This window comes from Rhamphochromis sp. 'chilingali', assembly GCF_963969265.1.
Source record: "Rhamphochromis sp. 'chilingali' genome assembly, chromosome: 3".
Lineage (NCBI taxonomy): Eukaryota > Metazoa > Chordata > Actinopteri > Cichliformes > Cichlidae > Rhamphochromis > Rhamphochromis sp. 'chilingali'.
Genome location: NC_137931.1, coordinates 4,187,104 through 4,199,151, shown reverse-complemented (window position 1 = coordinate 4,199,151; position 12,048 = coordinate 4,187,104). Strand labels below are relative to the sequence as shown.

The window sequence follows — 12,048 nt, the reverse complement described above, 5'->3', positions numbered from 1 at the left end:
GTGTGTATGTGTCATAAAGAGAGTCGAGTTCACGGTCGCACACTTTCTATCTCAGAGGCTGTATCCCAATTCTTCGGAGCCCCTCTGATGACATGGTCCAAAAAATAAATCAATTGTGGCCACAAAATACTACTTCGTGCGCACGAAATGCTAATTTGTGGGCACGAAACACTTGACCAGTAACCGTGATCCTTCCCAGGCCCTTGCAGTTGGTTGACAATAAAATCTATCCCGGCGTCCAGGCCCTGTAAAGCAGCTGGGCTCTCAGTATCCTGTTTAAATGTCTCTCCGTCATAATGGTTCCTTGCATTGCAGGCTTTTCAAAATGCATTGTAGCTCATTCCCAGCCTAAAATAAAACTCACTCATACCGTCTCTGTCCACGGTGTATAGGTTTAGCCTACTCTCATGCTTGTGTCTCTACGCAGCTGTCCAGGAATTGTATCAATATGATGTTGCCACAAATGCGTAATTCGTTGCCACGTTATACCCATTTCGTGCTCTCGAAAATAGTATTTCGAGGGTATTTTGTGGCCACAATTTATTTATTTTTGGACCATGTCATCAGAGGGGCTCCGTACAATTCAGGTACTATTATTATACTATTAGTGTTAATTGTACTTTCTGCAGTGTTTAAATGATTACATATACACACAGTTACTGTCCCTCCACACATACGACTTGGTTCTCCTTCTATGCCCCAGCTTTGTTTACTTTTTCCCACCGAGGCTTCTAGACTTCTGATTGGCCAGCATTTCTGCACGGTTAGGAATATATCTCCACCTGTTGCTTTGGCATGTTCCTAGCAGTGTTTTCCTTCATTTCTGCCTTTACGTGTGGACGGGATTATTTTTGAAAACAAAAACGGAAAATCTCCGTTCTCAAAAATACCCGTGTACGTGTGGACGTAGCCTCAGTCTATGTATTTACTGCTTTGTGGTGAAGGTCCGTGTCTCATGTCAGTGTGTTTAGTTTGCGTTTCCTCTGTCTCATCTTGTCAATCACTCCCAGCTGTGTCCTGGGACAGGGATAAAGGGCAAAAAAACAAAAACCAACTAAATAAGCAGACAAAAAAAAAAAAAAATATATATATATATATATATATATATATATATATATATATACACACACACACATACATCAATCACCTGGATCACCTGTTGAGAAAGAAAAAAGAAAACAAGCAGAAGAAAACGAGAGCAATACAATAAACAACATCACAATGATATATAGTAATATAACAGTAAATACTAAATATTAAACATTATTGTGCAGCACATAAGATCAACAGAACACAGTGTGCTTTGAGGTACACTCTAAGAACTAAAACTGATAATTACTTAAATATTTTGGTGCAACACACTGACATTTTAGACCTTCTTCAGAATACTGTATATACTATGGGCATCATGGTGCTGATCCAGAATCCTTACATTATTATTTATTACTAGAGCTACAATAATAAAGCAATGAGGAGGGGGAAGTAATAAATATGAAATAATGTATTTATGATGATTCCATTTGTTTCACTATCCACTCTGTGCAGGGCAAAGCTTATTACATGTATAGAGATACAATCATTTTACTGCTGTAAAATCCAAATTTTGTCTTATTTAAAATATAAATCTAATATAATCTGCATCTTAATGTATGTTCTTTAAAATACAGCGTGTGTTTTTTAATATATTATAATTATAATAATGCATAATTATGTGGACATGTATATTAGATCGTTTTTTAGTGAAATATAATCCCCCCAGAAGGGCAGGAAATGCTCTGTAACTTACTTTAAAACTAAATATGTTCACTAAAACGGTGACAGAGCTACAGACCCATGACAGCCTTACACAGGTAGCCAGCAGCTATGACCAGCACTACTTGTGCAGTTAATAAAAGGACAGGTAATGTTTGTCACGCTGTTGCACACACAGCACGCTCGTTTGTTTCAGTTCGTCAAATTGCCACAAGACAACTTACCAACGTGTACGTAATAAGCTAATACTCCTGGGTGCTACACACTACAGTGTACGCTGTACAGCTACTTACTGGGTTTGTCGCATCAGTCTGTGTCTCTGAGTTAACTTGTGTTTCTCTTACAGCTCCGGACCGCAAAAAATGCGCGTGCTCTTTGTGAGCTCGTTCCCGGCTCGTAACCAGCGCGTTCTGCCGTCGAGGGCGATCATTGGTTAAATGTGATAATGTGACTGATGCAAGCCAGATCCCTTTATTTAGCAAAACTGTGATTAATAGTTAAATATTATTGTTGAAGGGCACAGACAGGACTCCGCACGCACGCACACATTAAAAAAAAATAATACTTTTTTTTTTTTAAAAGTTGCCTCAACAAAAGGGCACCTTGGGCACCCATCAGGAAAGGGGCGGGTGCTCAAGCCCCTCTAGCCCCCCCCCCCCTCTGCACGTGCCTGTCGCAGAGAACGGGGGTGTGAGAAGACTCCAAAACCTCCCTCCGCCCGCTCATTGTAGTGTTGATGCATGTGTGTTCTAAGGTGCATTTCCCCAGCTTTGGAAAATTCAGAGGCACAGATGAAGCTGGGGTACACAAAAACTGTAAAGCCAGGTGGAAAAGGTTCAGATAAGATGTCTTCCTGTTCCCCCAGTACGTTAAAGGATCCTCTGATCTTGGAATGTTTCTCTCCGACACTCTCCACAATACTAAGGGGTTGGCAGTCCGTTATAATAAAACTCAGGACTGCATGGTCCAGAACAGACTTCCTAGGTGCTTGATTTCAAAATAATAAAACGCATGTTAATTAAAAAATGATGATAAAGCAGTTCAGTGTCAATATAGGCCGACCTGTGTTCATTCTCGGTGTGTTTGTCTCCTCATTTTCATGTTTGGTTCTGTAATGCCTGAACACTGAGGAGGTGCTTTTGATTGTGTAACAAAGCTCAGCAGAATAGAAAATAAATAATTTACACTGCAAGTCACATTGCTGTTTTTCCTATTCTGATAGATTACACTGAAACAAAGACAGACAAACTATTCCCTTATTTGCAGTTAAAAGATCAAAATGATCCCACACAGCAGAAACATTTTTTTTTCTTTCAAGCTCAATTTTGTTATGGAGAGATGTTTTTTTTTTTTTTTTTTATCTTTGCGAGAGTAATTTTGGTTTTTTGGGGGTTTTTTGGTGGCGACTCATCCCATTGACAGATGCAGATGCGGTACCTTTTAAACACAGTTTAGCGCGTTGGTAATGAGCGATACAGCAGCTGTATCGATCACGTGACTTTTTCTTAAAGCGACACACGCACCGATACAGGTTTCGCTCTGTGAGCTTGATACAAGCGTCGGTGCATCAGTGTTGCTGGACCCATCACTACTATATAGTGATGTGTTGTGGTGCTTTGCTCCCACCCCTTGTGTTCCGTGTTTTCGTCTTCCCTTCGTGTAATTCTTCATATTCGTGTACTGTTAGTTTTCCCAGTTTAGGTTTTTGCTTAGTTTCCATGCTCACCTTCGCCATTTCTGTTTGTATCACCATGTGATGAATAAACTCACTTGCATCTGAGATGCCTGCATAAAGGGTCCTTTAATAATTTACACACGGCTCGCAAACCGTGACAAAAACACTGGAAAAATTGGGCTGTTCTAAAACGTTTGACGGGTAGTGTATATATTTAGTTTATACATTTTCTTTATTTATAATAGTTTGTTTTATATTGTAGCAAAGTGTTACTTGGATACTTCTCTATGTGCTTCTTTATATGCAATTTTGTTGCATTCTGAGCCTAAGAAATTTATTGTGATGAACTGCTGTTAGAATCAAGTTAAATTCTGATAAATCAGACAATTACCTCTCCAGTTGTTGTTACAGTCTTTGTTTATCGGGTCCTTGCAGGGTAAAAGATGACGACACCTAAAGAAATCCTTCTGGGGACTTTGGAGGATTTGGGACGTGATGACTTTGAAAAATTCAAGTGGCATCTGAAGAACAATGGGTCTGTAGAAGGTTTACCAGCAATCCCAGAGAGTAAACTGGAGAATGCAGAGAGGACGGACATAGTGGATCTGATGTTTGATACCTACTCTATCAACACTTTTGAAGTTGCTAAAAATCTTTTGGGGAGGTTAAACAAGAATGATCTGTTGGAGAATTTAAATAAAACCATCCCAGAACCCACAGGTAAGTCAGGGAATGACTAAACAAAAAATACATAAACAATAAAAACCTTAGTTAACATTACACAGGTGCCATTAAAATCCATATAAATAATAAATCCAAAGCACTTGCCAACACTTTCAGGAGTGAGAGACTGCAGAAAGCCAACAGTTTGTGTTTTATGCATCTGCACAAATAACCTCCTGTGTACACATGAATATCTGCTCTTTGGGTTGGTTTGATTAAAATGGGACCAGCAGCAGGTTTTCTGCCCATTTTACAGATTTATATTGTCAGATTGGTTTTAGAGCTGTTTTATCAACATAAATGAGGCGACAACAACAGTTTGGGACACGTCACAAATATGATCAAAGTGCTTTCTCTTAAATCTATTTACCAGTTGAAGGTAAAGTTAAAAAAATGGCTGCCATTTCTTTCTGCTGTTTGGAGACCCAAACAAAAAAATGCCCACACAGTAAATGCTTTTTATTATGGTTGATAAACAGGACACTAAGGTGATTGGTCAAAGGTTGGAGGAAAGCCACAGTTCTCCTTATTTGACTGAAATCCACCATTTCAGCTCATGTTTTTTCTTCTGCAGCTTTCTGGGAGATTCCACTTCAGCCTTCTGCTGGCAACGCTCCCGTTACCAAGCTTCCCTTAGGCAGCATCATTAGAAGACATAGCATACATTTACACTGCTATGCAGATGATACCCAGCTCCATCTGTCCATGAAGTCAGATAACACACACCAATTAGTTAAACTGCAGGAACGTCTTAAAGACATAAAGACCTGGATGGCCGCTAACTTTCTGCTTCTTAATTCAGATCAAACTGAGGTTATTGTACTCGGCCCTGAAAATCTTAGAAATATGGTATCTAAGCAGATTCTTACTCTGGATGGCATTACCTTGGCCTCCAGTAACGCTGTGAGGAACCTTGGAGTCATTTTTGACCAGGACATGTCCTTCAACGCACATATTAAACAAATATGCAAGACTGCTTTCTTCCATTTGTGCAACATCTCTAAAGTTAGAAATATCCTGTCTCAGAGTGACGCTGAAAAACTAGTTCTGTCATGGTCCTGGGTCGTTCAGCGTTTTGTTTCATTTTTGGTATCACCTTGTGTACTTTGTGTTAATTCTGATTTTGTATTAGTTCTTAGGTTGATCTCTACCTGTGTCTTTCCTCTGTGTTCTGTTCGTGTCCCCGAGTTTGTGTTGTAAAACAGTCTGTTTCCTGTTTTACTTTGAAGGTTTGTGTCTCGTCTTGTGAATTAGGATCAGCTGTGCTCCCCTCCTGTGTGTCATTCTCTCATTACCTTGTGTGTATTTATAGTATGTGTCTGCCTGTGTTCCTCGTTGTGTCGTCTGCATTACTGTGTTAATCAGTGTTACTACTCGTCTCTCTATCCAGCCTTCTTTGTGTCATCTCTGTGTATTCCCCGCTGTCCTTATGTTTTCAGGTTTGTCTGTTACAGTGGCAAAAGTATTCGGCCCCCTTGAACTTTTCCACATTTTGTCACATTACAGCCACAAACATGAATCAGTTTTATTTGAATTCCAGGTGAAAGACCAACACAAAGCGGTGCACACGTGAGAAGTGGAATGAGAATCATACATGACTCCAAACATTTTTTACAAATAAATAACTGCAAAGTGGGGTGTGCGTAATTATTCAGCCCCCTTTGGTTTGAGTGCAGTCAGTTGCACATAGACGTTGCCTGATGAGTGCTAATGACTAAATAGAGTGCACCTGTGTGTAATCGAACAAGGCCGAACAAGGAGAGTGCTGATCCGAAATGCAGCCAAGAGGCCCATGGTGACTCTGGACGAGCTGCAGAGATCTACAGCTCAGGTGGGGGAATCTGTCCATAGGACAATTATTAGTCGTGCACTGCACAAAGTTGGCCTTTATGGAAGAGTGGCAAGAAGAAAGCCATTGTTAACAGAAAACCATAAGAAGTCCCGTTTGCAGTTTGCCACAAGCCATGTGGGGGACACAGCAAACATGTGGAAGAAGGTGCTCAGGTCAGATGAGACCAAAATGGAACTTATTGTTCAAAATGCAAAACGCTATGTGTGGTGGAAAACTAACACTGCACATGACTCTGAACACACCATCCCCACTGTCAAATATGGTGGTGGCAGCATCATGCTCTGGGGGTGCTTCTCTTCAGCAGGGACAGGGAAGCTGGTCAGAATTGATGGGAAGATGGCTGGAGTCAAATACAGGGCAATCTAGGAAGAAAACCTCTTGGAGTCTGCAAAAGACTTGAGACTGGGGTGGAGGTTCCCCTTCCAGCAGGACAACGACCCTGAACATAAAGCCAGGGCAACAATGGAGTGGTTTAAAACAAAACATATCCATGTGTTAGAATGGCCCAGTCAAAGTCCAGATCTAAATCCAATCCAGAATCTGTGGCAAGATCTGAAAACTGCTGTTCACAAACGCTGCCCATCTAATCTGCCTGAGCTGAAGCTGTTTTGCAAAGAAGAATGGGCAAGGATTTCAGTCTGTAGATGTGCAAAGCTGGTAGAGACAGACCCTAAAAGACTGGCAGCTGTAACTGCAGCAAAAGCTGGTTCTACAAAGTATTGACTCAGGGGGCTGAATAATTACGCACACCCCACTTTGCAGTTATTTATTTGTACAAAATGTTTGGAATGATGTTTGATTTTCGTTCCACTTCTCACGTGTGCACCACTTTGTGTTGGTCTTTCACCTGGAATTCCACTAACATTGATTCATGTTTGTGGCTGTAATGTGACAAAATGTGGAAAAGTTCAAGGGGGCCGAATACTTTTGCAAGCCACTGTAGTTTTTCCAGTTTAGGTTTATGTTTAGTTCTGCCCTCACCTTGGTTTGTTCACTGTAAATAAAACCTCACTCGCATCTCCACCACTGTCTGCAACTTGGGTCCTCATTTAACTCCACCGCACGACTGCTGCCCCAGCCGTGACAAGTTTATGCATTTATTACTTCCAGGCTGGACGACTGTAATTCATTATTATCAGCAAGTCCTAAAAACTCGCTGAAAAGGCTTCAGTTAATCCAAAATGCTGCAGCAAGAGTCCTGACAGGGACTAGAAAGAGAGAGCAGATTTCTCCTGTATCGACTTCCTGTTAAATCCAGAATTGAATTCAAAATCCTGCTCCTCACATACAAGGTCTTAAATAATCAGGCCCCATCTTATCTTAATGACCTTGTAGTACCATATCCCCCTATTAGAGCACTTCGCTCTCGCTCTGCAGGCCTACTTGTTGTTCACAGAGTATTTAAAAGTAGAATGGGAGGCAGAGCCTTCGGTTTTCAGGACCCAAAAAGATAGTTGGGGTTTTTTCTGTTATATTATTGTAGGTTCTTTATCTTACAATATAAAGCACATTGGGGTGACTGTTGTTGTTATTTGGAGGAATTAATAAAAAAAACTTTTATACTTGAAATTCTTTCATTTATTCTACATATTTATTCATTACTGGCTCCATAGTGTTGTTTATGTAATATGTGAAATGTTGCTAGTATTGATTTGGTGCTGTATAAATAAACATAATTAAATCAAATGTGTCTCTATAAAACCTGCCCTCAGTTATAACCCAAGTGTCAGGGCTCAATGGCTCATGAAAAGGAATGGAGTCAAGCACAGAACCAAAAAACGGAGGCTGAGTGACTTTTAACAGAAATGTATTTTACTAGATTTCTTGACGGAGAAAGCTGAATCACGGCTAAATTCAACAGCAAGCGAGGTATTATGAGAAGTGCAGAGCTGAGGCCAGAACATAAGCTGAGGCAGGTCAAAGGAACAACAGGGGCAGAATCGGGCGAATAGAAACTATCCAGGATCACTGGAACAAAGGAGATAATAATCAGAGTGGTCCACAGTGTAGTGAATGAGTCCAAGATTTAAAAACTAAGAGGTGTTACGTGGCTGCAGGTGGAGATCAGCTGGAGGAGGAGATGAATTAAATCTGGGTACAGAGTGAGATGTGGGTGCACAGGGAGGCAGGCAGCTGAGGATGGCAGTTTGCAAGAGGGAGTTTTCCCAGCAGTGGCAGGCCAGAATCCTGAGGCGTGACTTATGGCGAGAGTTGGAAGATGTATCCAGGTGCCGACTAGGGAACAGGAAAAGAGGGTTACGCGAAACAAGCTGAGGAGCACAAGACAAAATGTGAGGCAGAGAACTGACTGTGCTAAGCACACAATCTGGAGAAGGTTCATTGTGAGTGCTGCTCATAAATACTGCCGGAGTAATTGGCAACAGGTGAGGAGCACGGAGGAGTGAGGAGGGCTCCACCCAGGCGAGGAGAGCTGATGCTGTGGAAAGTTACTCAGACTCACCCGGATCATGACACCAAGAGTCCAGTGAACTGAACACATAACCACAGTAACCAGAATGCAGTTTTCTCATTTGTGTCATTTGCTGTTTATTCATGCAGAGATTCTCACTGAGTGTCAGCTCAAACTCAAGTCAGACCTGAAGCAGAAGTTCCAGTGTGTGCTCGAGGGGATTTCTACAACAGAAAACCCGACCCTCCTGAGTCAGATCTACACAGAGCTCTATATCACAGGGGGAGGGACTGCAGAGGTTAATGATGAACATGAGGTCAGACAGATTGAAACAGCATCCAGGAAACCAGACAGACCAGAAACAACCATCAGACAAGAAGACATCTTTAAACTCCCACCTGGAAGAGATAAACCAATCAGAACAGTGCTGACAATGGGAGTGGCTGGCATTGGGAAAACAGTCCTAACACAGAAGTTCACTCTGGACTGGGCTGAAGACAAAGCCAACCAGGACATCCAGTTCATGTTTCCATTCACTTTCAGAGAGCTGAATCTGCTGAAAGAGGAAAAGTTCAGCTTGGTGGAACTTGTTCATCACTTCTTTACTGAAACCAAAGAAGCAGGAATCTACATCTTTGAAGACTTCCAGGTTGTGTTCATCTTTGATGGTCTGGATGAGTGTCGACCTCCTCTGGACTTCCACAAAACTGCAATCCTGACTGACCCTAGAAAGTCCACCTCAGTGGATGTGCTGCTGATAAACCTCATCAGGGGGAAACTGCTTCCCTCTGCTCGCCTCTGGATAACCACACGACCTGCAGCAGCCAATAAGATCCTTTGTGACATTGTTGACATGGTGACAGAAGTCAGAGGGTTCACTGACCCACAGAAGGAGGAGTACTTCAGGAAGAGATTCGGAGATTCGGAGCAGGCCAGCAGCATCATCTCCCACATCAAGACATCACGAAGCCTCCACATCATGTGTAGAATCCCAGTCTTCTGCTGGATCACTGCTACAGTTCTGGAGTTTGTCATGAAGAACAAAGAGAGTCAAGATCTGCCTAAGACTCTCACAGAGCTCTACCTACGTCTTGTGCTATTTCACCTAAAAACGAAGGACATCAAGTATGATGGAGGAGCTGAGACAGATTCATGCAGGAAGATCATTGAGTCTCTGGGAAAACTGGCCTTTGATCAGCTGCAGAAAGGAAACCTGATCTTCTATAAATCAGACCTGACAGAGTGTGGCATCGATATCAGAGCAGCCTCAGTGTACTCAGGAGTGTTCACACAGATCTTTAAAGCTGATGAGTGTCACATGTTCAACAACGTTGTTTACTGTTTCATCCATCTGAGCATTCAGGAGTTCTTTGCTGCTCTTCATGTCTATCTGACCTTCATCAACTCTGGAGTCAACCTGCTTAAGAAACAATCTCCTCGCTTTAAAATCTTCCAGAAAACACTTACTGTAAAAGACTTCTACCAGAGTGCTGTGGACAAAGCCTTAAAGAGTCCAAATGGACACCTGGACTTGTTCCTCCGCTTCCTCCTGGGTCTTTCACTGCAGACCAATCAGGATCTCCTATGCATGCTGACAGAGACAGGAAGTAGCTCACAGACCAATCAGGAAACAGTCCAGTACATCAAGAAGAAGCTCAGTGGGAAACTGTCTGCAGAGAAAAGCATCAACCTGTTCCACTGTCTGAATGAACTGGATGATCGTTCTCTAGTGGAGGAGATCCAACAGTCCCTGAGATCAGGATGTCTCTCCACAGATCAACTGTCTCCTGCTCAGTGGTCGGCTCTGGTCTTCATCTTACTGTCATCAGATCTGGATGAGTTCGACCTGGAGAAATACTCCCGTTCAGAGGAGGCATTGTTGAAGCTGCTGCCAGTGGTCAAAGCATCCAAGAAAGTGCTGTAAGTGAATCTATGAACAAATATGTTTAATAATGCTAGATGAATAAAAGAATATGTCTCCATTGTTATTCTTCCTCAGGCTGAGAGATTGTAAACTCTCAAAAAGAAGCTTTGAAGCTTTGTCTGAAATTCTCAGCTCCCCATCCAATCATCTGAGAGAGCTGGACCTGAGCTCGAACTACCTGCAGGATTCAGAATTGGATTTGCTGTGTGTTGGACTAAAGAGTCCTGACAGTAAACTTGAAACTCTCAGGTAAGGATACAGACTTTTTGACACTTTTTGACTCTTAAATCTGTAAGTTTATCTTGATGCGGACGTTCAAAGTCAGCACAATTTTCCTTTTAAGTTCCTGAGTTTATATTTTTGACTGTCAGGTTGTCTGGACAGATGTTTTTATTTTATTTTATTTTTTTACTTGTCCCTAAAGTCAGAACTAAACCCACATGTACTGTAGATGACTTTCTGTTACTGGAGCAGCCTTCCTGAAGACAGCAGTGTGTTTTCATGCTTTTAAAGCCAAACTCACCTTTCTGACCTGGCTTTCATTTATTATCTATTTTTGTTTGTTTATTATATATTTATTTCTACTGTTTAACTACTGCTCACATCTGTTATCCTCCTTTTTAATTGTTCATTTCTTTTTACCCAGTGTTTCTATATTGCACTTTGTATTTGTCTATATTTATCATGCACTACTTTGCTCATTTATTGTTTGCTTTTAATGTTATTAAATTCCGGTCCTTTGGTATTCTTTACGGCCAAAAAGACACGGCTCAAAAGTGGTCTTTTCACTTTAAAAAATTATCTTTATTTTACATATCCGGATATGGAGACCTGAACACACAACCCCAGGTCTGAAGCACAAAACAGGAAGCCTAGTCATTTATATAGACGTCACACACACTTTAAGTTTCGATCAAACACTCTGCTTAGTTTCACTTTTTGCCTGCAAAAGCATGTAATTTCCTGTCAGTCCTGTCGGCACAGAGTGTACTCAGAATTGGGCCTTTCTTATAAAGCAATATAATCAGCATATAAGTATTTAAGATTATAAATTTAAACCTCAACAATGTTCTTACCTGGTCTCTGGTTTGTTTATTTGTTTGTTTGTTTGTTTGTTTATTTGTTTGTTTGTTTATTTGTTTGTTTGTTTGTTTGTTTGTTTGTTTGTTCGTTTGGTTTGCTCAGTTCTGTTTTTCTGAGGTTTTTAAGTTATTAAATTTGTAACTGTAGTGATTTGTGTGTGTGACAGAGAGGCACTGCCAGGGATTTTTGACACAAGTTGTTCTTGTAAAATCAGTCTGTGAAGGTTCTCAGACATCCAGGTCATCATAGTCTAAGAAGCTTGGAAAGAAAAGCGTCTGGACTTCCTTGAAGATGTTTCACCTCTTATGAGAGAAGCGTCTTCAGTTCTAAGGGTCAAATGGTGGAGTGGGGCAGTCAGTGAAAGGGCAATGGTGGTGGCTCAGGGTTTGTATGTTTGGGGGGTTCAGAGGGAAAAGATGAATGCAGGTCTGGAGTTGGTGTGTGAGAGCAGGGAGTGAATTCTGATCAAACATGAGTGTCATGAAGCCTGTTTGCAGTTATTTGCACTGTTTTCCACTCTGGATGTTGTTTCTGTTCAGCTGTGAGTATAAAAGGCTCCATTCTACAACCTGTTTGTGTTAGTTGTTCAATAGAAACATTATTTTGTGCTGATGTTGCACTTCTTTTAT

The 12,048-nt window shown here is 41.3% G+C and overlaps 1 protein-coding gene and 1 long non-coding RNA gene across 2 annotated transcripts in view; one reads left to right on the top strand and one right to left on the bottom strand.

The window, feature by feature from the left end:
• LOC308394299 (uncharacterized protein) overlaps positions 1-12,048 on the top strand; it is a 1,060,216-nt gene that overhangs the window by 234,708 nt on the left and 813,460 nt on the right. The gene's annotated exons all lie outside the window — the stretch shown is intronic.
• On the bottom strand, positions 310-3,513 carry LOC308393749. The gene is made up of 3 exons (XR_013971027.1): positions 2,046-3,513; positions 1,139-1,156; positions 310-1,017 (listed from the first exon to the last, which is right to left on the bottom strand). It is a non-coding gene; the product is annotated as an uncharacterized lncRNA (long non-coding RNA).